This window comes from Cupressus sempervirens, chromosome 3, assembly GCF_028749045.1.
Source record: "Cupressus sempervirens isolate cs-2001-9-10 chromosome 3, ASM2874904v1, whole genome shotgun sequence".
NCBI lineage: Eukaryota > Viridiplantae > Streptophyta > Pinopsida > Cupressales > Cupressaceae > Cupressus > Cupressus sempervirens.
Genome location: NC_143120.1, coordinates 556,547 through 584,110, shown reverse-complemented (window position 1 = coordinate 584,110; position 27,564 = coordinate 556,547). Strand labels below are relative to the sequence as shown.

General features: G+C 34.3%; 1 pseudogene; it reads left to right on the top strand.

Annotated features, from left to right (window-relative positions):
- On the top strand, positions 1 to 26,754 carry LOC149564409 (PI-PLC X domain-containing protein At5g67130-like; annotated as a pseudogene).
- Positions 26,755 to 27,564: the final 810 nt, after the last annotated feature.

Sequence of the window (27,564 nt, the reverse complement as noted above, 5' to 3'; positions counted from 1 at the left end):
ATGACAGTTGAGGTTGCGAAGATGACAGTTTACCAGGCGGAGACGACAGTTCACCAGGCACAGATGCCAATTTGTGAAGATGACACTGTGTGTGAACAAAACTTAAATGCGTGAGTTTTTTCAAAAAAAAATTATATTTTTGATTATTTTCGAGTTTCAGAGGGTATGTCTTTCTCCCAAGTGCGTCTTTCAACCTGTAAAAACAAGAAAAACACCCTACAACCCACTCAAACAAAAACAAATGTTAGATTGTTAGCTTATAAGAACAAAACATAGAGTGAAATAGATGAATGAATGACCCATATGTTGGAAATATTCAAGATGTAATAGGTTACTGAGAGGGGAGGGGTGAATCAGTAACAATAAAACTTTTAAGTCAACCATACACAACATTTACTCATCTATCCTGCTACATAAAAATTATTAAACATTTAAATCAAATATGCATAGAGATTTGGTGACCCAGAAACCTTCCAAAGTGGAAAGTAAAACTGGGGTGGGGATGATACCCACAAAGCTTCGTTATTGCAGTATGAAGTTGGCCGGTTAAGGCTTACAATGATCACTTCTAGTGATCTGCCCTGTTAGGAGCACAGAGGATTGCTAGATCCACCTTGTTAGAGGATTTACAAACATACTTTATAAGTATACACTCTTTTAGGAGATTTGTATAAAGATGGTTAAGTCTACCCTATTAAAGGATTTACAAAAAAAATGATTCACCTGTTAGGATGAACCAACAGATCAACTTACAATTTGACTGAGTTCTTTATTGTAGATCACCTTCTATGATTGATGAAATCATTTCCGCTCCTGGTAGATCTTGTTGAGTATTCTTTTCTGTTAATGAATTCGCATATCATATCTTATGTCCCTCCTTTGTGCAATATTCTATATCCCTTGAATGTTTATAATAAATTACATATATATACCATTTCAATAATTATTTATGCAAGGTCGGCCAAACACAAGTAAACAAAATATAACTGAGTCGGCCAAATGGTAAAATAAACTCGGGTTCTTCAGACAGACTTGAATCAAAATGTGTTGAGTAGAATCTACTTCAACACCTATAGCCTCTGTTAGAATATTCTTAGCACTTTCAATAATACTATATTCCTGGTCTCTCTCATGCCTCAGTTGTTTTTGTCTTTCCTTCTGATCTAATAGTTGACTGACCATTCTCATTTCATCAAGTGATGCATTATCCAGATCTATCTTAGGAATGATAATGTCCTTATCCAAGTCTATTTCCTCATCCACTGCCTTGCTGGAAATCATGTATCTTTTTTCTTTTCTTGCAGTGACTTCACCTTTTCCTTTTGAATCTGAAACAATAGTTGATGAGGCTGGACTGGCTGACAAAACTGGAATAGGACTAGCTAGAGGAAAACTGAGAGAAGTGCTAACAGTATCAAAAATTGATGTTCTTCCCAAGATTGATGTACAGGTTGGTATGGGAGAACTAATAGATGCAAAAATTGGAGTACTAGTGGGTACACTAACTGTACACGCTGCAACAGAAGTTGATATGCCTGATGAACTTACTGTTGTAGCTGATGATGCCTCGGTCAATGAAGATGGCTACAGCTTGGTTAATGAAGTGGTAGACACTTGCATAGGTGGTGTCTAGAGCTGAGAGGAGATAGGTGAAGATTGGGCAATTGATGAAGCTGTTGTGCACATAATCTCACTAGTAGAGGCTGTCTTCGCAGTTGATGTAGCTGCTTTAGGTGGAGAGTGAGGAAGAGATGCAATGACTTTGGCTGCAATTTTTACAGGATCATCTTCCTCCTTAGCTTGATCAGCTTCTTCTTCCTCATCTTCCTTTTCTTCTTCCTCCATTTCATCTTCCTTGAATTCTTCCTCAACATTTATCATCATTGAGTGCAGATCCCCTGGAATATCTTCAATATCATCATCACTGCTGTCATTGTCCTTGATTTCAACAATATCCTCACTGGGTTTATGTAGATGATAGATATGTTTCCACATGTTTGTTGCATCATTGACAACATGCTCAATGTCTTTGATAAGTATCAAACAAGTGTGAAATCTAATCATCATATTACCTTCATGATCTTTCAGTGATTTCTTTACTTCTACATCAGTGAGACTCGGCAGGAGATTTTTTAGGGTTTGTTCAAAGATATCTTTGACAATTTTGGTTGCAATTTCCCATCTTGGTTGCTACTTTAGTATGCTAGAAACACTAATATAATGAAAACAAAAGTATTAACATTAACTAAATCAACATAACATATAAGATAGACAAAGAGAAGCCACTCAAATGAGAATGTGAGCCATTAAGGGGCTCTCTCAATGAGTTCGTTCTCTTGATTTGGGGATGAGTCTAATTTGGATATGGATTTAGGAAGTGTGCTCAAGGTTCTCAAACTAGCTTCAATGGATTCTTGGTATTTGGGTGTGGGTGTATGGAAAAGTACGAATTTAGGCTTCTCAAAAGGGCATTATAACTTTAGCTTAAGGATTGTGATGATATGGCTTGGGAGGGGATCCAATTTATAGGCAAGAGGCTTGAGGGATGGAGGGCTAAGATGGAAGGAAAGGAAAAAGCTTATGGAGGACTTAGATTGCATGAGAGGAGAGCACATGGATTGTGCTTCCTTACAGCCAATCAGGGAGTGACACATGTCACAGGGTGAGTGGATGGAGGAAAGGGCAAGGATGAGTGAACAAAAGAGGCTCAGGCCCTTAAAGACCCTCATAAATGGCTTGTAAGAGCAATGAATGGGCTTGTAAGAGTCTTTATGGCTGAGTGGTTGGGATATTTTGGAGGGAGTTGAGATTGTTGACTTTGCTTGGCTTAGAAAAGTCTTAAGCTTGCTTAGAAAATGTGACAAGGTTAGGGGGGGATTAGGCTTGGGTTTAGGATTAGATTAGGGATGTTAGAGATGTGCAAGTGGATGGCATTCAATGAGGGTGGGTGAGTTAGTAGCTAAGCTTGGTTAGTATGGGTGGATGGGGTGGATTAAGCTAAAAAGGGGGTTTAGAGATAGGCTTAGGAAGAGGATAAAGTCCTTCTAGAAGAGTCTAGAACTTCATAAGGTTTTGAGGATAAATAAAGTTTATTTATCTCAAGGGTTTGGGTTGAGGAAATATTTATTAAAACATTTTTAATAAACATGAGGCTTGATATTTAACCTTAGTTAAATATTTTGAGTTGGGATTAGGGGTAAAAATGATGGGATTAGCCTTTAATCGAAATTAAAGAAGGATTAGAAGATTTTGGAAGAGGTTAGTGGTCTTAAGGAGATTGGCCAAGTTTTGGGAAAAAAATAAATTAAATATTTATTTTGAAATTTTTGGTCAATTTATTAATTAAATAATTAATAAATAAGGAAAATAATGTTTAAATAAGATTTAAACATTTTTGGGAGGGATTCCTTAATTAAATATTTTTAATTAAGACAAGGGGATTTAATGGCATAAAAATAAATAAATAAATTAAATAAATAAATAATTAATAAATGATGATGTCATCAGAGACTTTTCAGAAAATAAAAATACTTTATTTTCTAATGGATTTTAGGTGTCTACACTAGGTATATAAGGTTTTTAAAATTATCTTACTATCATTGGTTTTTGGTATATAGAGTACCTATGCTATTTAAAAAACATAAAATTGCATACCTGGTATTAGATCTATATTTGTATAGAGTGTTGATCTTAGATTGGTTTTGACAATTGAGTGTCAACACACTTAAGTCATTTACTAAGTTCATGTCAAATTAGTAATACATGTTGAGTGTTATATGTATATACAAGACTATGTCAAGTTCCAATGAGTGCTGAGTCACTCAAGTGCCAAGAAAACAATACATGCCAAGTGATTCAAGTGCTAAGAAAATAGTAGATGCCAGGCAGTTCAAGCATTGAGTTAGAAACAAAATTACAGTATGTGTTGAGCATCAGTAACTTCAAGTGCCGAGCATCATAGATTGGACATATTTGTTTGTGATTGCACAAACAACTATGTAAACCATTTTTCAGCTGAGCTAAGGATAGAATATGATCTTTTGAAGATAAAGACGAATTTTTATGTGGATTCCCTATGTAATTACATGTAGCCAATCAGAGAAAGGGAAGGATTAAGTGGCAAAAAGGATAAATCTTAGCCATAGATTCATACCTAACCCTAAGTCTTCTAGTCTTCTTAAGGAGGACAAAACCCTAAACTTCATAGCCAATGTTTAAGGAATTGAAGGAGGAGAATAGTGAAGTTTACATGTGAAAAGAAGAGCATTCATGGAGATTTAGAAGATATAGAGAGCAAATTGCAGAATCAATTTGAGAAGAACAAGGATAGAGGATACAACATTGACATACCAGATTAAAGAGGATCAAGAAGGACACTGTACATATTTGACCTTTGATCATGCTACCCGAGCTAATCACAAGATGTATGCTAAAACATCCTAATAGTTGATTTTAGTTAAATCTCCTAGGTAGAATAGTCCTAACACATTGCTATAAATATTTTAATAGGGTGACATTCCAAGTGAATGCTCTAAAATTCTTTAGCTAGGCACACTTCTAATAGGGTGTTGAAATCCTCAAACAAGGTGGGAATTAATAGTCCTTGTAAGCCTTTAACAAGGCATGCCTTTTATAGGGCAGATCATGTCTCATGGTCAAATCATTGTAACCTTGATTGGCTACACTTTATTGCTGCAGTAGTGAAGAATTGTGCATGTCATCCCCACCCCATTTTTACCTTCTCTTTGGAGGGTTTCTAGGTAATCATATCAAGTGTCAAATGTGTGATTTCTTATGTGTTCATATGTTTTAGATGTATGTACATTACATGTTATTTCAAGTTTATCTATTGAATGCATGAGATGGATGAGTGGTGAAAAGTTTTATGAGTTCATGTTTTAACTACTAATTCACCCCCCCTAGTAGTTCACATTTCCTACTTGTAATTCCAACAATTGGTATCAGAGCTAAGTTCTTAGAAGAAGAAGCTTTGTAGCCTAGAGGAAAGATCTTGAAATAGAAGTCTACAAGTTGGGAAAGACCATTGAAAACTAGGAGATTGAAATACATCTCATACTACATCAACTGAATGAAGCCAAAATGCTTTGAATAGTTCCCTAAAGAGAAGGAAAGAGATTGCTATAGCAAAAAATGACACACAATACAAAGAGATTGACACCACAATGCTATTTGTAGATGGTAACTCCAATGAATTCAATGTAATAATTGCAAATCTAAAGGAAAAGAATAGAGCACAAGCTGAAGAGATTAGAAATCTCAAATTTGAGCAAGAATCACAAGCTATACTACTGTGTGAGGTGACTAAACAAAAGAAGAAAGCTATAAAAGACAAGGCCATGATTGAAGAAGACACAAGAATTTTGGAAAATAGATTGGAAGAAAAATCAACAGAGCTATCCAGGATCTCAAACATGCAATTGAATACCATAAGCCAAATGATGAATGCTCATCATGAGTTGAATGTCAAGGACATTGGAATAACCACTTTGAAGTTGCATAATGAACAACTATAGAATGACTTGAAAAGAGAAAAGGAATTTGATCAAAGTTTCAACAAGCCAAATGAAGCCATCAAGTACTTTGAGTAACTATTAAAATCCCCTAGATTTAGTAGAGATACATTAGGATTGGGCTACAAAAGCACTGAAGAAGGAGAATCATCCAAAACCACTAAGGAAAGGAACAATAAAGGTAAGAACTCCAAACCTACTTGTCATAATTGTGGTAAGAAAGGAAATACAACTAATGTGTGCAGTAGCAAGAATACAAATTAGAATGCTAAGCCAAAGAACATGACTCATTGCCACAAGTGCAACTAACAAAGTCATTAGGCACATGAATGTAGAACTAGAACCATGCATGCACCAAAATTTGAGGGACACTGCTAAAACTATTAGAAGTATGGACATAGAGCCTTTGAATGTAGATCCAAGTCCACATGGTCATCAAGCAAGCCAAAAAAGGTGAGAAGCTATGAAAACTCCTATAACTGGGATTACAATACAAGATATAGTTGTCACTATTGCCAGGAATATGGACATGTACCTAAAAATTTCATTAGGACTCACTTTAGTGGTCACAAGACTAGTCACATTAGTAAGAATTATCCAACTAGGTCCAAGGCACCAAGTTGTGAATTTGATAAAGGTAAAGGCAAGGTAGATGTTGAACACATTAGGAGTGAGATGAACAAGACATGGAAGAAGAAAGATGTTGGTAGTACATCAAATGGAGAAAGGAGCACTTCACCCAATGGGTCAAGTGGTCACACCTCATCAAACTAAGCAAATAAGAGTTATGTGATATTGATACTTAAAGTGTTGCATTATACATTAGTTCCAAAAGAAATTAGCATTAAAATCATTAAATTGGCATGAATTAAGATGCAAAAAGTTGTAGAAAATTCAAGGTTAAATCTTCAAGTTTTCATAGTGTTGTCAAGCATGAAAAGTCTTCTAAGTATGCCGAGTGAAAAACTAGTTAATGTCGAGATGCTAGTCAAAGACAGTTAAAGCCAAGTTTGTAGTAGCTGCTAAGTGAAGGAAGTCTTTATAGATGCTGAGTGAATCTAAAATCATGTTGATGCCAAGTTTACAACTATTACAAGTACCAAGCATTAAATGAAACATTTTGAAGGGTATAAGGTTGATTTTCACCTATTTTTCATCATTACAAATTCAAAAGCAAGAATGAGTAGAGCAAAGAAGTGATTCAAAAACTAGTTCAAAGAATTTACAAAGATTCTAGTGATGGTCAAGCACCAGTTTATCAAAATTTAAAGGTATTCTTCATAAGTTGAGTTGCGCAATTTAAATTTGATAAACCCTAGTTTGAAAAAATGGCCTCTAGTTCAAAGAATGCAAAGGAGAAAGAAGCTTTTGAGGTTCAATTAGTTAGCAATGAGGTCGAACAACCCAATTTCAAGGTCATCCTAGACTTTTCCTATAAACAAGATTCATCAGGCACATTATCCATGATTCTGCCTAAAGTCATAATGATACAAGATGTGAGAAAACGCTATAATTGTAAAGTAGGAGGATAGGTGACATGGAGATAAGACAAGCATATGATATATTTTGCAAAAATGGAGTCTTGAAGGAAGAATTTAAGATTGTGGAGAGAAAGGGTTTGACCCATGCCCTAGATTTTCCTATGGTTTTCAAAACTAAATGGATAATAATAGTTCTAAGTATAATTCATGCTATATGTCTGTGGTTAGAGCGTGGAACTATCAAGATTTCAAAAAGAATAGTTCATAGGGTGACTGGTTATCCAACCCTAGATCAACCAAAGACCTTACGTAGTGACTCCAAAGAGGTAATTGAGAAAAACACAGGTGCTAAATGGAACAAGCGTGGAATGACCATAGATACCATTATAGATCCTTTACTTGACTTTTTAATAAGGGTTATTTCCCACAAGTTCTATCAGTCAAGCAGGTTAAATAGTGTACCCTACATAACAGTCGATGTTGGTTACAAAATTGTCAAGAAAGATCATACTTATGATCTTGCAGAGCTTCAACTACAACAAATAATGGAGAATCTTGAAGCAATTAGGAAAATAAAAAGTGCTCAATACAAATTTGGATCAATTATAATTTTTATATTCTTCTACGTATAAAATGAATTCCCATCTTTTTGTAAAGTTGGATGGAAGAAAAATAGATCAGTGGCAATCCAAATTATTGAGTATATTGAGCAAATGGGAGAGTACTTTGAGACAATTATGACAAGCTATTTTGAAGACTCCAAGAAGTTTATGAAGTAGAGGTTGAGGATACCTTTCTCCTTAGTAGAATAACACTACAATGACATGTTTTCTTGTCGACATTGATTACACATAAATTTAGGTAGCAGTACCTAGGGTAAGATGGTTAAGACCCCTAGGTTATGTGATCAATGTTGATGAAGCCTCAGCTACCATTACTACACTTCTACTAGAGGAGATTGATAAAGGTGCTAAAATATTTTGTAACTATGATGTAATCAAGTCCAAAGTTGAGATGGAGTTGAAGACAACCTCCACACTTAAGAAGAAATACAAATTAGTGAGGAAATTGAAGGCAAAATTTGGAGAAAGTGTAGGAGATGATGAAGAAGAAAATGATGAAGAGGATGAAGAGGTACAAGCACAAGAACCTCTAGCTTTAACCCAAGGCATGGGTGAGGACCAAGAAGAAGAAGGTGCTGAGGAAATGGAAATCAAAGAGGCACCAGCCCAATCAACACCTAAGAAGAGAAAAGCCAAGGCACAACCTATGTCTAAACCAAAAGCAAAGAAGATTCTCAAGCCCAACCTAGAAAAGCCAACAACACTAATAACCATGCCAAGTACAAGGGCTACTACTCAAAAGGCCAAAGAGCAAGCCAAAGAGAGAAGAAAGGCTACTGAATAGAAGGGCCTAGTGTAGAAGAAACATAGGAGAAAATACATTGCACAATGAAAAATAGATGATGAAAGAATAGAGTATGAAGATACAAGTCAGTTTAGAGTGGTAAGTAATGCACCTAAATCTGATCTTGAGAATATCTATGATAATGTTAAGAATATGCAGACTTGACAGGATTAAAAAGTATTAACTTTGAAAAGCTTGGTAGAGAAGAGAAGAACCAAGTAGAAGAGTTAGTTTATGCAATGATGTCCAAGTTCAAGAACACTCCACTTGAATTAGATAATACAATGCCAAAGGATTTGTATAAAATTGTAGAAAATAAGTGGCATTACTGTCTAAACCTAGAGAAATAAATAAGGGAATCAACACTAGCCCAGGTGATGCCATAATGATAAAAGGGCAAATTGTCAAGGCAAATAAGAGGTATAGTAGCAAATTTGCACCTAAATATAGGCCATTCAACATACTTCAGAACAATATTGAAGATGTTGTGAACAAGTCCACTAAAATGTGGAAATTAATATATGGTCTAACAATAGTTAAAGAAGGAGAAGAGGATCCCTTTGAGAGAGAAAACAATGGAGATTAAGAGGAAGAAAAGGAAGATGAAATAGTAAAAGGAAAAGATGATACTACTATGGAGGAGACACAAAAGAAGATATATGAGATGGCTATAGCTAAAGAGCAGTAGGAAGAACAGAGTGTGCAAGACACACAAATGCTGAGCATGAGCACTCCAAATGATGCAAGCATGCCTGCAGATACTATAACTATAAATGATGTTTCTAATAGTTCAACTCAAAACATCAACCCTTTAATTGTGGAAGATCTCAAGAAGATTCTTGACCAATCCACACTAAAAGCTAGATTGTGTGAGAATCTAGTATTGGTCAGTGTTGATGAACTTTAGAAGGTAGTAGCTAACATTACAAGGGATAAGGTGAACACACAAGAACCATCATTTGCAATCCATTCAGCTACTAGTGCTTAACCTTTAACACAAACATTAATAGGCACATCAACAAAGGTTGACACAACTGATAAAGTTGATTTGGTTGAACAACAACATACTACAAGAGAAGAAGAAACTACAATAGAGCAAATAGGACAGAAAGACACTTCTATACCTACAACACAAACACAATGTGCAAGATAGATCATTGTGTTTGATGGAAGTAGATCTGAAGAAATTAAGGACATACCAAAGGAGTAGAAGCAAGAAGCCGCTCAAGCATTGGTAACATTACCAATATTAGGCACTCCTAGAAAAGTTCTTTAGGAGCTAAGCATTGAAGCTGTACCATTGCAAATATTAGCACCAGGCTCAAGTTCCTCAAAGGTTGCTAAGGTAATTCACTATGGAGATGTACCTTTAGATGAAGAAATAGTGAACCCTAAATATGATTATGCAACCATAACATTAGAGCAGATATGCATAATGCACTCAATCCTTGGAAAAGAAGAAAAATCAAGAAATACTCAAGAAGGAGTATAGATAGAGGCAAGCATTACAAGAAATCAAAGACATCTTCTTAGATGAATTCAACTTGCAAACACCTAAAGAGTCAAAACCATTATTGGAATAGTTATCAAAAATTGTGGAACAAGTGAACAATGAAGACTAGGACACCAATGCAAAACTATTGGAATGGTCTGAAAGGAAATTTCAAGGAAAAGTGAATGAAAAGATATCTGGTGACATAACATTGCAACAAGTTGAATTGGCTATAAAAATTGAGAAAGTGAAGAAGGTACTTGAGAACATTTTCTCATTGTACACTAAATTGTGTGATCCCAACTCTTCACACAAGAAACAAGCCATAGAATTCTGAGTTTGGAGAGAAATTTAAAAGTATCTGGTATGAAACTACCTTAGAACCCAGCTCAGAGTGAGAAGCACTTTCATTCATTACTTCAATCACATAGTCAACTAGCTATGTTAACAACAAAAGAGGCTAATATAAGAGCCAAGTTGATTAATATCCAAGCCTCCCTTACCCCTCATATGGAGATACTCTATAAAGAACTAGGATTTGTAGAAAAATTGTTGAAGAAAGATTCTAATCTTTCTACATTTGATAGACTAGTTCACCTTGCAGTAGAGATAGCAATCCAAATAAAGTCATTGGATGTTGCTCTAAAAATAATCATGGAGGTCCACAAATCCTTTTTGGACAAATACACCATCAATGTATAGACCCTTTGACATAAGTGTCAAAAAGGCAGACATAAATAAGAAAGGGGGAGTAAATAAGCAAGGGGGAAATGATCAAATATTAACAAGGAGATACAAGTGAATAAAAAAGGAGGAGCAAACTGAACAAAGAGAAAATAAAGCATATCAGATAAAGAGTATCAAAACATTGAAGACAAAGAGTATTAGCAAGAGAGAAATCTACTCATAATGGAGAATAGATTTTTGATATAGATTAGGCACATTAACTTAGGGGGAGATATAAATTTTGAGGTATATAGTCTATTGCAAAATTTTGAAAATTTTGAAGTTTTGTATATAAGCCAAGTTGTGAATATATTATACTTGTGAAGGTTAGATTGATTATGTAAAATTAAGTTTTTTTGGCACTCAAGTCAAAGGGGGAGATTGTTGATCTTAGATTGGTTTTGACAATTGAGTGTCAACACACTTAAGTCATTTACTAAGTTCATGTCAAACTTGTAATACATGCTAAGTGTGATATGTATATACAAGATTGTGTTGAGTTAGAATGAGTGCCGAGTCACTCAAGTGCCAAGTAGACAATACATGCTGAGTGATTCAAGTGTCAAGCAAACAATAGATGTTGAGCATTTCAGGTGTCGAGTTAGAAACAAAATTATAGTATGTGCCGAGCATCAATAACTTCAAGTGCCAAGCATCATAGATTGGACATATTTGTTTGTGATTGTACAAACAACTATGTAAACCATTTTTCAGTCAACCTAAGGATAGAATGCAATCTTTGAAGATAAGGAAAAATTTGTATGTAGATTCCCTATGCAATTACATGTAGCCAATTAGAAAAAGGGAAGGATTAAGTGGCAAAAAGGATGAATCTCAACCGTAGATTCATACCTAACCCTAAGTCTTCTAGTCTTTTTAAGGAGGATGAAACCTTAAATTTTATAACCAGCATGTAAGGAATTGAAGGAGGAGAATAGTGAAGTTTGCATGCAAAAAGCAGAGCATTCATGGAGATTTATAAGATTTAGAGAGTGAATTGTAGAATTAGTTTGAGAAAAACAAGGACAGAGGATACAACATTGACATACCAGATCAGAGAGGATCAAGAAGACACTATACAGATTTGATCTTTAATCAAGCTACTAGAGCTAATCACAAGATCTATGTTGAAACATCCTAACAGGTGATTTTAGTTAAATCTCCTGGGTGGAGTAGTCCTAACAGACTGCTGTAAATCCTTTAATAGGTTGAAATTCCAAGTGAATATTCTAAAGTCCTTTAGCCAGACACACTTCTAACAGGGTGTTGAAATCCTCTAACAAGGTGTGACTTAACAGTCCTTTTAAGCCTTTAAAAGGGTAGGCCTTTTGCAAATCATGTCTCATGGTCAAATCATTGTAACCTTAATTGGCTACACTTTATTGTTGTAGTAGTGAAGAATTGTGGGTTTCATCCACACCCTAGTTTTACCTTCTCTTTGGAGGGTTTCTAGGTAATCATATCAGGTGTCAAATGTGTGATTTCTTATGTGTTCATATGTTTTAGATGTATGTACTTTACATGTTATTTCAAGTTTTTCTATTGAATGCATGAGATGGATGAGTGGTAAAAAGTTTTATGGGTTCATGTTTTAATTGCTGATTCACCCACCGCCACCCCAACCCCCCTCCCAGTTGTTTACCTTTCCTACTTGTAATTCCAGCATAGAGCTCTTACTTTCACTTGGTGGTTGACGAGTTTTGTTTGTTTATTTTGTGATCATTTCTCCTCAAGTTATTTTGGTTATGAAAAACATAATAGGGCATAAAATGGATGTTTTGTTTGGTGATTTCACTTGATTTATTATGAAAGAATGACTATAGAAGCTACTCCTTCAACTTTCACACTGTGCCAAAAACAAAAACTTATGTGAATAAGAATTGCACTTTTTTTCCCACTTCCTTTAGCCCATTGCTTGTGATGTTAACCTTCTATAAGTAAATTTGGCTATTCCACATTAGTATATAGATTTGAGATCATTTATGTTTTATAATATATAAATATGGCAATTGAAGACTAGTATATGGATTTTCCTTTTGTTTCATGTTAGAGCTTACTAAATATTGTTTCATAGCCCCCAGTTTGTCAAGCAAGGCTATTCTTGAATTTGACAAGGTTCGCAAGCCATGGTTTGTGTATTCCTTCAAGAAATCTATATAGTTGTTTTTCAAAACACATATGAAATAGTCTACATAAAACACATAGAAAATATAATTCACATCATACTTCCAACCTTGATGCTGAAAACCTAGACCGAGCCATTGAATTTATAATAAAATGTATGTGCATTCTAGATCAAGTCATTTATGAGGATCGGTAAGAAAAACTGCTTGGTGGTGTTAAAAATTTTACATGTGAAATCTATGCACTTTAAAAAGGTACTTGGTTTGTGCTAACCAAAGAAAACTATTGGTCTTTGAGCCTTGGATATTATTGATCATAGTTCATGAAAGTACAAACCATGAACATTTAGAGAGAATATCCGAAGAATGTTGGATAGTTGAGAGGATTACGAAATTTCTTATAAAGATCATCCAAATATTATTGGATAATTTAGATTATTTCTATTGCTTAGTAATGCCAATGATGCATGCAAGAATATTTAACTAAGAAGTTAATGTAATTATGTAGTTGTTTCACTCAAATAAAGACATCCCAGATGCTCATCATCATGGAAAAGTTCATTAGCTATAGTGATAAGGTTTTTATTCTCTTCTCAGTAAGTGAAAAGGTTTTTCTTCTCTTATCAACAGCTAGCTTGTGATTGTTGTTATTAATACACTTCTAGAGAGTATTCAAAACCTATCTTCTTTGCAAGTCTTGGATTTATCTAGTTGTGCTAAATTGGCCAACCTTTCACCCACCTTCGACCAACTCAAATCTTTATTATAACTAGATATAAGCAATTGCACTGAGTTTACCTCTTTCCTAGTAAACTTGGGTAATTTGTCCACTATGTAAATGCTTATTCTAAAGGGATGTGATAAACTGGTTGAATTACCAAAAACATTTCCAGCTCTATCTACTCTAAAATTATAGGATTTGAGTGGCTATGCCAACTTAGAGAGTCTTCTAGAGTCATTTGGTCAACTCAAGTCTTTGAAATATCTCGATGTTGGTGGTTGCCAAAATTTGAGGATGCTCAATGGTGGTTTTGAGGACTTAAATTTTCCCATTGAACTAGATGCATAATATTGCAAATCATTAAATGAAGAGGCAATGGACATCTTAGCAGAGATCAAAAGTTTTTTGTTCCTAAAGATACATGGATCACCATCATTATTTGAATGGTGGACACAAATAGGACAACACTACCCTTAAATCATGGGTCACACTTATGTGAGTATGAACAACAAGATATGGCATGGTTATGAATATTATTTTCCTTGTTTAAGCATTTATCTTGAAAGATATTTTTGTGAATTTAATTATTATTCTCATATTCCATTGTTGGTTCTGTCAAGATGATGATGATGTAGAATTCTTGCACACTCTTGAACACACTCTATTTTATGTTTGAAAGCCTGTGAATAGTTTTGATAGATGGGAGGATAGAAAGGGAATGGGTTACTACTAGGTTCTAGAGTTTGCTATGTAAAATACTAACAACATGAGTAAGTAGGTACTGAATTTGTGTAGGAAGATCTAAAATAATAGGGTTTCCAGGCTTGAAAATATTTTACATATTGAAGAAAAAAATTAAGCAAGAATTCAAAAAATGAATTTTACAACATCAATTTGAGACACTCATTTGACAAAGTGTTTAAGCTAAATTAAAGAAAAAGCTCAAGTATATAGGGAAATCATTTTAGAAAGTGTTTGAGCCAAAAGAACAACCAAAAAATAAGGGCTCTTAAGGCTCTAACAAATCCAAAATTCCTTCCTCAATTTTTTAGTAAGTTGATAGGGAAATAAACTTCTTTTCCTTGGCCCTCGACCTATACAAAATTGGTCTTAAAGTCATTTATCCATATAATTCTACCCTACTGAAACCATAAATAAAAACAAAGGACAAAACCAAAACATCTAAAACATTGCTAAACAAAAAAGTAATTTACTTTAGGCTGGTGTTTAAAATTGAATCATTTATTAAACTCTGAAGAGCATGTCATTGTCAAAAATGACAAACATAGAATTGTAGACATAATAAATATTGATAAGATTCAATACTGAAAAGACTAGAACAAAAATACAGCCAAATATTATTGTATACTTGACCAAAAATGATATAAATAATTTCATTTGCTGCATATATGCAATAGCATTGTTGGATATGTGTTTGACAAGTTCTATTTAGACTATGTACTCATCCACCACTAGTGAGACTATTAGAGTTTTAGGTGACTCTTCAACACCCCTAGGATCAAATGAAAGACCAAGATAACTTGCACAAGAGATTGGCAAGAAAATTGCATGAAGATGCAAGAATGCTATTATTGATAATGGACTTGATTGCCATCCAATGGATTGATTTAAAATGTACATAATAGGCCTCCTTATATAGGAGAGGCAATAAGAGACAATGATATGAAGAAGATAACCTATCAGCCACACAAGGTAGAATCACATGTCCACCAAAGGTGGATCATCCACCATTATGCAATGAAGTATGTGCGATGATGAGGATGATAATGTGATATGTGCACTAAAGGTGGAATGAGATAACAACTATGACCACCTAGAGTGGAATTCTCCTACACCATGTGTTTAATTGAGGTGCAAACTCCTAAGTATCTCAATCACAAACTACTATGCAATGCATTATACTAAGTAAGTGTAATTAGTGAATATTTAACTACACCAACACCCCTCATAAGTGTAACTTAGGGAAATGCACTTAAACTCACAATGCAAGATGGGTCCTAGCTACTAGGCCATTTTAGGTACCCATGTACAATATGCAATGCAATATATGAAATGCAATCTCTCATAAAGTGGAGAAAGAAAACCTCATGGGAAAAACCCTCCTCCAAGAAGAGAGATGAAAACAAGATGCATGGATGGATGGAGTACTCAAGACCCCCCAAAAATTGCATACATCATGTATATACAAATAATTATACCCTCCATAAGAAGGAAATAAGGAGACATGATATCCACACCACAATGAACAAGCTTCAATGTATATGAAGAGTACCTACAAGAAAAATATAATCCAATGCCTACAAGAAACATGTCTCTCCTTAGGAAGAAATAAATACATCAAAAGATGAAGAAGCCACTCCATGTAAAAAGCGAGGAAGGAGGAAGAAGTTCTCCATGTATGCATCTCTAAAGACTGAATAGGTGTCTCTAAGCTCAAAGATTCTGCCACACCATCAAGCTGACCTATGAGATGTCAAAAAACAAGAGAACATGAAGAGTTGGGAAATTAAATCTCCAAAAAAGTTGAAGAATTATCTTCAAGAGAAACCTCCTCAGATGTCTTAACCAAATCTGCATTATGAGATTCATTTGTAAAGAATCTAGGAATTCATCCCACACTACAAGATCTGAAGCATAAAGATCATCTTGCTGAATTGTAGATCTCATGTCCAAAGAAGTGGGAGGTGGAGGAGTAGGAAGTTCAACACTTGTCTCAAGAACAAAATGATTCAAGTGTCCAATGTTCTCCTCCCATGAATTATTTGCCCTTGATAAAGGGTTAGGTACATCATGAATATCATCATGATATCAACAAAATGTGCAAAAGAATACAAGTGTGATGTATGATCAACAACTCCCATACCTATGACATCTCTAGTCTCCATGTCCATAATATTGACATAATTAGGAGTGAACTCAACAATTTTAGCTTGGGTGCCATGAGTAATTTGGTAAATGGAAAGGATATTAGTGGTCAAGGATGGTACACAATGAACATCATTAAATGTACCCTATCCCATAGGAATAGAACCTTTCTCACAAACCTTCATGTATGTATTATTACCCATCAATATAGGTGGAGAAGTACAAGGCTTAATAGAAGAAAACATATCCATAGAAGATGTCATATGATGTGATGCACTTGAATCAAGAAGTCATTTACCTTGCTTAGGATATGTGGAAGCAATGAGTGCTTGTCCTTTGCCTCTGGATGATAATGTAGATGTAGATGTAGCAACTGCCTAATATTGAGAAGAAGGAGAAGAAATTGATGAGGGCAACTGGATATTGTTCTTTTGAAGAATGTGAGTGAGTTCATCAATCTTCTTATGGAAACATTTATGCTCATCATGTCCTAGCTTTTTGCAATAAGCACATTTATCTCACTTTCTTCTAGTTGTTTCCTCTCTTGAAGAAGACTTAGACTCAATATTATGTTTTGAAGGAGAGTCATTACCTTTTTCATGTTGCTTAAGATCCTTGTGTTGTTTGTTTCCCTTTTCTTTGGGAGCCTTTGGAGAGGAGTCATTTGCAACCAATGCTTGATGCTTTAAAGGCTTCAATTGACCCATGAGTGATGCAGGGAAAGAGTGAATAACTAGGGCCAAGGGCTCACCCAGCTATCCAAACCACCCTACAAGAGTTAACATAATGGAAGCAACACAAGGAACACCAACCAAAGGAGGAAGAAGAATGAAATAATTTTTATTGATTCTTCAAATATTCAACATACATGCCCAGTTTCAAGGCCTTCTGGGTTACAATCAATTACAATACATTCACTTACAAAGATCCAACAACAAATTCACACCTTTTGTTCTGCTCTCCAATCTTCTTCTCTTAAACTTGCCTAACTCTAAGCCTACACTCTATATATACTTGCCAAAATGGCTTACAGACTATTCTAGAACATTACATAAGAGGAAGGCCGACCCAAAAGTTGTTTGGACACATCCTAAGAAAATATCTTAACATAAATGTCATGAGAAAAATAAATCTCACAAGTTAGCTTGCAGAATTCACATCCAAATGCTAACACTCGATGTGTAACTCGATGAATGAAGAGTCACTTGGCATACACTGGGTAACTCGGTTAATGAAGGGTCACTTGGCATACATTGGGTAACTTGGTTAATGAAGGGTCACTTGGCATACACTGGGTAACTCAGTTAATGAAGAGTCACTTGGCATACATAGGGTAACTTGGTTAATGAAGAGTCACTTGGTGTACACTGGGTAACTCAATTAATGAAGGGTCACTTGGAATACATTGGGTAACTTGGAAAATGAAGAATCACTTGGTGTACATTGGGTAACTTGGCAAATGAAGAATCACTTGGTGTACATTGGATAACTTGGCAAATGAAGAATCACTTGGCATACACTGAGTAACTTAGTGAATGAAGAGTCACTTGGCATACACTGGGTAACTTGGTTAATGAAGAGTCACTTGGCATACACTGGGTAACTCGGTTAATGAAGGGTCACTTGGCATACACTGGGTAACTTGGCGAATGAAGAGTCACTTGGTGTATACTAAGTAACTTGGTGAATGAAGAGTCACTTGGCGTACACTGGAGCTATAGTAACTCGACATCTACATATAGAATGAACAAAATGAGCAAGATAACAAGGCAACCCAAGATGCTCCTGCATCAGACAACCAGGGTTGAAAAGGAATGATTCTCCTGAAACATTGAGAGGTCACAATCTGAGTGGAATCCAACTCAAATTGAAAAATCCATGAAGCATCTTCAATAGGCCTATTCTTCCACTTTACCAAATATTCATAGTAATCTTTTCCTCTTGTGCTCCTGCCAACTCTCTAATCCAATATATGTTCAACTTCTTCAATCTACTTCTTAGGATAATCTTCTAATACAACAAGTTCATTATCTGACTCACAATACTCATACAAATCAGCAATATTGAATATAGGAGATATATCCATGTCATCAGGTAACTCAACTTCATAAGCATTACCACTATTAAACTTCTTCAAGATCTTACAAGGTCCAAATTTCTTCATCTTCAGCTTACTATATGTTCCAACTGGGAGTCTTCCTTTCTTTAGATGAACCATCACCTCATCACCAACTTGAAAATCATGGTGTCTTGTAGACTGATCAGCATTCTCCTTATACTTTTGATTACTTTGTTCCAACCTCAACTTCACTTCCTTATGCAAAGACTCCATAAAATCAGCAAATTCTTATCTTGTAGCACTTTTTTTTTCTTCACTAGCAACATCTCATTCTAGTAACAATATCAAAAGATGTCTTTCCTGTACTCCTATTCACAGAATTATTATATGCAAATTCAACTTGTGCCAATACCATCTCCCAATTACTTGGCTTATTCCCACCCAAACATCTTAGCAAATTTCCTAAGCTTCTATTCACCACCTCTATCTATCCATCTGTTTGTGGATGGAATGTAGAACTAAACTTCATCTCAGTACCCATCTTCTTCCACAAAGTCCTCCAAAAATAGCCAACAAACTTACTATCTCTATCTGAAATAATACTTCTTGGTAATCCATGCAATCTTACAATCTCTTTAAAGAAAAGTTCAGCAACATGCTCAGCATTTGATGTCTTCTTACATGGTATGAAATGAGCCATCTTAGAAAATCTGTCTACTACAACAAATATAGAATCATACCCTTTCATTATCTTAGGCAATCCAAGAACAAAATCCATACTAATGTCAGTTCAAGGTTTCTCAAGAATAGTAATAGGTGTATACAAACTAGTATTTTGACTCACTCCCTTTGCAACTTGACAAACTTCACAACTCTTTACAAATTTCTAAACATCCTTATACATTTATGGCCAATAATACTTCTCTTTCAAAAAACTCAATGTCTTATCAATTCCAAAATGTCCAGCTAATCCACCACTATGCTTTTCCTCAATCAAATTTAACCTCATAGGACTTCTAGGAATATACATCTGAATACCCTTGAACAACGTACCTTCTTGAATGAAATATTCATCATACTTACTTATGTGGTCTGTCAGATTTGGTGCTCTACACTCTCTCCATGCCTTAGAAAAATCAGGATCAGCATCATACAATTCCTTCATTTCATCAAAACCAAGAACTTCAACCTTCATTTTAGTCAACAAAAAACATCTTCTACTCAATGCATCAGCAACTCTATTAGTAACTCCACTCTTATACTTGATCACAAATGTAAAACTCTACAAGTACTCAACCCACTTCATATGTCTTTGATTCAATTTATGTTGACTTCCCAAGTATTGTAAAGCTTTATGATCAGTATACAACACAAACTCTTTAGGAATCAAATAATGTCTCCACTTCTTCAAGGCTTGAACAATAGCATAAAACTCTTGATCATACACAAAATATTTCCTTTTAGCATCATTCAACTTTTCACTAAAGAAAGCAATACGCTTACCTTCTTGACTTAATATAGCTCCTATTGCATTACCACTTGCATCACATTCAACTTGAAATACTTTTTGGAAATTAGGCAAAGCCAATATAGGTAATTCAACAACCTTTTGTTTCAAAGTCTCAAAACTCTTATTAGCCCCATGTGTCCACTTAAATTCCTTTTTATCTCCCCTCATTGTTTCAGTCATAGCATTACAAACAACATTGAAATTCTTTATAAACTTTCTGTAAAAACTAGCCAAACCATGAATTGATCTTACCTCACCCACATTCTTAGGTGTAGGCCATTCCAAAATTTCTTTAACCTTCTCAAGATCCATCTTCAATCCATTAGCTGAAATCACAAATCCCAAATACACAATCTCCTCTTGCATAAAAGAACACTTTTTCAGATTAATCAGCAACTTTTCCTCTTTCAACCTTTGCAATACTTGTCTAATATGCTCAAGATTTTATTCCTTAGTCTTGCTGAATATTAGAATATCATCCAAATAAATAATCACAAACTTACCCAAGAATCTTTTCAGAACTTCATTCATCAACCTCATGAAAGTACTAGGTGCATTAGTCAAACCAAAAGGCATAACCAACCATTCATACAAACCATCTTTTGTCTTAAAAGCAATCTTCCATTCATCACCTTCTCTGATTCTAATCTGATGATAGCCACTCTTCAGATCAATCTTGGTAAAATACTTTGCTCCACTCAAACAATCCATTATGTCATCCATCCTTGACATAGGATACCTATATTTCACTATTATCTTGTTAATGGCTCTGGAATTGGTACACATTCTCCATTATCCATTCTCCATTCTTTTTAGGTGCTAATATAGTAGGTACAACACACTGGGTAACTCGATTAATGAAGGGTCACTTGGCATACATTGGGTAACTCAGTTAATGAAGGGTCACTTGGTGTACACTGGGTAACTCGATTAATGAAGGGTCACTTGGTGTACACTAGGTAACTTGATTAATGAAGAGTCACTTGGCATACACGAGGTAACTTGGTTAATGAAGGGTCACTTGGTGTACACTGGGTAACTTGGTGAATGAAGAGTCACTTGGCATGCACTGGGTAACTCAGTTAATGAAGAGTCACTTGGTGTACACAGGGTAACTTAGTTAATGAAGTGTCACTTGGCATACAATGGGTAACTTGGCGAATGAAGAATCACTTGGCATACACTGGGTAACTTGGCAAATGAAGAATCACTTGGCATACACTAAGTAACTTGGCAAATGAAGAGTCACTTGGCATACACTAGGTAACTTGGTGAATGAAGAGTCACTTGGCATACACTGGGTAACTTGGTTAATGAAGAGTCACTTGGCATACACTAGGTAACACAGTTAATGAAGGGTCACTTGGCATACATTAGGTAACTTGGCAAATGAAGAATCACTTGGCATATACCGAGTAAGTTGGTGAATGAAGAGTCACTTGGCGTACACTGGAGCTATAGTAACTCAGCATCAACATGCAAAATGAACAAAATGAGCAAGATAACAAGGCAACCCAAGATTCTCCTACATCAATGTGTTTTAACTTTGCTTGTTCCCTTGTGAGTTAAGCTAAAAATTCATCAAGAGAAGTCATTTTATATGCACTACCAAGAGCATCCATAGTAGCATAGAATGTGGAAACAAAGATTGAATATTCAAGACCTATTTTGGAAAGAATAGATAATATCAATTGCTCAATGTCTTTAGTAATACCACAATTAGAAAGCTCCAATCTAATGGAATTGAACTTAGAGAAAAAGTCTTGAATATTGTCAAAATCACATGGACTTAGACCTATAAGCTCATTCTCCAATTTGAATTTTCTTATTCTATCAGGTTTACCAAAGATTCCTTCCAATGTAGTCTAGACATCATGAGGATGTGTGTAGGATACAATATGATATAGAAAATCATTGGAGATGGTAAATCTATGAGAGCCAAGTGCTTTATCCCTTCTATCAAACCATTTCCTTCCTTCTGCAACACCTATAGTTGGTTCTAGATCCTATCCAAGAATCATTCTAAGCAATCCAAAACTCATCAATTGATTAGAAACTACTTGTTTCCATTCATGATAGCTATATGGAGTGAGTAATAGAACTTTTGAAAAATCCATAATGAAATCAAATAATGACTGAAATAAACTGATAACTCCTTCAAATTACTAATTCAATTAAGAAAATTAAAAACCAAGTATTCACCAAGTGCAAATATAACCAAAAAAGACCTATTTATGAAAGCGGTAAATCTGATTACAGGTTTGGAAAGTAGAGGAAAAATTATGCACTTTCAAAAAAAATTGCACTTGAAAATGTTACCAAATGTGTCTAAATAGAACCTTAAAAGTTGCAAAAAATGGGATTTGCAATTTTCAAAAAAATTTAGAGACAGAGATCCAAAATCACTTGCACCACTGTGTAGATTGTGAAATTCTACCACAAAACGAAAAACATTGCTTAGAAAAAGGAGTCTGTATGAGGGAGATATCATTGTTTGAAAATTGCTTCTAAAATTATTTTTTTTGAATTGTCGTTGTCGCACCTTCAAAAATCAAATGGCTCTAGATTTGGCCTCAGATGTTTGATTTGGATGAAACAAAATTTGATTTAGGGGTTTTTGGACCTCCTCTATATGATCTAAACCTCTGATTTGCACCAACAAGTTCCAATTTTTGCCTACAATAGAAGGTCACAAAATATGACTCTCGAAATCTCCTCCAAATTGTGATGTCCACATTGCCAAATGCTGCACCAACAATGAGTCAAGCTAAGATTACACTTCTTGAGAAGAAGTCTTCACACCTGAGAGCTCTAATACCATGTTAGAGTTTTAGGTGACTCTACAACACCCCTAGGATCAAATTAAAGACCAAGATAACTTCCACAAGAGATTGGCAAGAAAATTGCATTAAGATGCAATAATGCTATTATTGATAATGGACTTAATTGGCATCCAATAGATTGATTTAAAATGTACATAATAGGCCTCCTTATATAGGAGAGGTGATAAGAGACAATGATAAGAAGAAGCTAAGCTATCACCCACACAAGGTGGAATCACATGTCCACCAAAAGTGGATTATCCTCCATTATGCAATGAAGTATGTGCGATGATGGGGATGATAATGTGATAAGTACACTAAAGGTGGAATGAGATAACAACTATGACCACCTAGAGTGGAATTCTCCTACACCATGTGTTTAATTGAGGTGCAAACTCCTAAGTGTCTCAATCACAAACTACTATGCAATGCATTATCCTAAGTAAGCTTAAGTAAGTGCAATTAGTGAATATTTAATTACACCAATAGGAACACCTTTTACAAGCACTTTTTTGGCCATTTGTATTATAAAAGCACTTGATGGTTTCACTTTCCATACTGATGTGCTTGTGCTAATAGAAAACAAATTATTTAGGGTTATGTAGAAGTGAAACAATCTAATTGTATAATAACAATTGAGTTTAAATAGTGAGTGCTTTTTTTTTCTTCTGGGATTTTTCCCTAAAAGGCAACCCAAAATAAACAATTGTGTTAAATTATGAATCTGCAATTGTTTTCTCTCTATTGATATTAAGATTCTCTTAGCATTGTTTCTCCTATATTATTTTATCAGTATCAATTATCTTCAATCATATGTGAAGTGAAAATTTTCTTCAAAAAATGTGGGAATGGGTAGGAAATGTCCCCATCCCATCCTTATTTTACAAAAAAATTGGAACATCCTCAATATCCTCATTTTATTTAGGGGCTTCCTAGGTACATTAGGGGGTGACTAGTAATTCCAATTGTCTCTAGGAGTAACATACCTATGCACATTTTAGTTACTCTTCCTTAGTTGAGTGTATGTTTGGTTAGGACATGCACACATAAGATTTACAAAAATGTTATGAAAATGGTGGTTGCCAGGAAGGTATATGTGGCAATAGACCAATCATTACTCATGCTTGCAAAATATGCAAACTACATAGACCATGTCCAAGATGTCTTCATCTTATTTAATACATTGTACAACTTGTTCATAATACAAAACTAAATAGAAAAAAGTTGGCATGCTACAATCATTAGACTACCAAATACAAGTTAAGTCATAGTTGGTTAGAAATATCATTATTATTATACAAAAATATATCAATCCTATCCAATATAGATAATTCATAGAACAATCTCATCCATTGGTATCCCAGCTAAGGTCAAACTAGAAATTACCTAATTATCTTTTTACCTTACTGTTAACAAGCTAAATAATTGGAAGGGGCATCTTAATGAGTAGTACAACATTATATGACATCAACATGTTGATATTTGATAAACACCAGAAAGAGGATACTAGAGATGAAAATATTCTTTAAAAACTAGGAATCATTTGACTTTAGAAAAAATAAGAATGACTACTTGTTAAATTTTGATAGATCAACTTAAACAATATATAACCACCTATAAAATAGTTATAATTTCAAGGCATTCACTCTAAAAGAAAGGACATAGAGCTGAAAGGTAGTCTCTTATTTAGCAGAGTGATAAATTTGTTAACTTTCTTTTTCTTTAACAACTACAAATTTTGCAACTATTTGTCATAAATGTTTTTTATTTTTCTTTGCTACTTTGCAACATTAATTAGACAATATATTTGGTTCTCAAGTAGAGAGACTCTTGTGGAAACATGTTCTTAACATAGAAGATTTTACAGAACCTCCTTGTCGAGATTTTTAGAAAAAAATTCAAATCTAAAACTGTGAACATTAATATCTCCAAGTTAAGTAACCTACCCTTCAAAAAGATGTATATTTTGGGCAATGTTCAACCTTGTATTAATTAGAGGTTGACCTTGTATTAATTAATTTTGGATCTCTATTGGATAGCATGATTCCCACCAAAAAAATAGAGGATATCAGGCCATGATTTCTTGTGCTCCAAAAGTTGAGTACTACAAGTTTAGAGGCTTTAAATTTCTATCAGCAAGTTAGAAAACACATTTTCTTAATTTTTTCATGCCCATAGAAGTGAGATCTAAAATTCCTCATATACATACTCCAACAGATTTTTGGATGATTAGGAGAGCTAAAAAAAATTGTAATGTTCTTTCCTATCACTAAGTTGTTTTATTTCAACATTAAGAAAAATGTCAATGTAAATTATCTTTTTGTTTTGTATATTTGTTATTTTTAGTTGAAGGTTAACATTTTCTTTTACATCTCACATGTATTCAAGATAGTTTGAAGTTAAAAAAAAAATTGTGAAGGCATTGGGTCTTTTCTTTATTTTTTGTAGATCTTCTATGGTATCAAGTTATAAAATATTAAAATCTTGAAAATGCAAACTAATCAAAATGTTGTCTATATGAACTCAAAGTTAAGACTCGTGCTTATTTTGACTTTGTGCAAAAAATTAATAAACATATCCTCAAAATAGATATTTTGGTTATCAATCCATTATCTAAGAGGGTAGAACAAAGATCTCACAATATGAACAATTGTGAATTAATTTCATCACTCTCTTTGTTAACTCCTTGTTCTTTATTTTTGTTAATGCTATAGAGATACTAAATGATCAAACTTGGAAAGTTACTCTTGAATTTTTTAGTTGTATTTTTCATTATTTTTGCATGATGCTTATAATTGAATTGAGTCGAGGCTCTAGTGAATATGTGATCTAAAAGTACTATCTCTTGATTTAGTGATATAATGAACCATATCTTGTAGGTTCATGGACAAATCAACATAAAGTAGAAAGTTCACATTGAAAAGGTAAATGGAAGAAACTTGGTTACTATGAAAGTAAGTTTGATGAGGCTAAAAAAGAAAGAAAGAGAAGATATATAATATTGCCAACACATTCCCTAGGGAGAGAAGTCCTACACAGGTACCCCTCGTATAACATTCTCCAACCAAGAGGATAGTGTGACTATTCATCTGAATAATTGTGTGATGGATCTTGTGTTGGACATGTATGATTTCAAGAATGATATTTGGCTTTACCATTCCTTTAAAGGCACCTGCCTCAGCATCACAACTTTTATGCCCACTATCAATACATTAAAAGAGATTGCATCATTTCTAGTAGCCAACCCATCTGAAATCATTACAGTATTCATTGAAAACTATGTCAAATCATCCAAAGGGCTAACCAAAGTCTTCACTACAATTGGGTTCATGAAATACTTGTTTCCAATCTCAAGAATGCCAAAAAATGGTGGAGATTGTCCTACCATGAATGACATGGTTGCCAAAAATTAGTGCTTTATTGTTTTCGCTTCTCAATAATCAAAAGAGGCCTTTGAAGGAATTTATTACCAATAAAATTATGTAGTTGAGAATCAATATGGTAATGCTGGTTTATCAAATGAAAGCTGCACAAACTGGGTTAAATCAAAAAGTTTGACTTCAACAAGCCAATCCCTCTTCTTGGAGATTTTTCCCTAACAATCTAGTGTCACATAAGCCTACACTATTAACTCTGACTAGCTTAAAAACATATACATTGTGTGTAATGAGAATGTAGAAAAATATCAACTAACTTCCTAGTAGTAGATTTCTACAAGAGAAGCAATGAGCGAGATGCATTTCAAGCTATCGATAAGTTGAATGGACAACTGATCTATGGCTATAGTGATGTTATAGAATTCTAGGTGAATGGAATGTTTGGTGTATGTATGGCATCAAATAATAAAAAATCAAACACACATGGGAGTCCAAATAGATTTACCTTTGGTCAATCTAGAAAATTGATGCCTCTATGGCTACTTATGTTGAATACTTCATTCCTCTTACTATGTTTCTCTTCTTGCTTCACCTAATGCATCTTCCCTATACTCTCTAGGCATAAAGAAGATGGGTTTTTTCATAATGTATATGTGAATCCAATGCTCACATATAATGGATTTTGTGACCTTAAGACCAATTTTTTAATTAAGTATTGTATACAAGGAAATTGCCAATTTTTAGTTTCATTTACAAAATAGGACATATATCATTCAACCCTAGATACTATTGCAATTATCCTATAGACCTTGTCAGTATTGTGAATCAATAAACTAAGTTGGGAAGTTTTTCACTTTAGAAATTGATTGCCAAGTTATTTTTTATGATCACATGCTTGGTATGTTTCTTGTATGGTAGCCATTCTTTGAATAGTAATATATAATTTATTGATTTGTAGTTTAAGAAAAAAAATCAATATCTTATTCTATGTCTCTATATAAAAAGCACAAATATGGGTGCATGAGCATGGGTATTATGAGTTTTTGTGCAAAATATCTGACCATGAATTTGGGTATTATTTAAAATCAAGGTAAAAACTATTATGCTTGAAACAAAAAGACCCTAGTATATCAATAATCATTTTTATTTTGAAAAATATAATGTGTGAAATCATTTATAATTTTTGGAATGTCACTTTAGTAAATGAGAGAAGGGCTCAATCTAAACATCAATACACAAAATTCATGTTGATTCTTGCACCATTCCCTAGAGTTTCAATAATTTCCTCACTCTCCAAAGAAAGGTAAGAAATCTCAAAACTCCAGTGGGGAATTTTATAGCATGTGCACTACTGGATTATTGACAAATTGTGGGTAAGCTTCTTGGAGAAAATCCCCCTCTCTATATCTTTATATATCACTTCCTATCT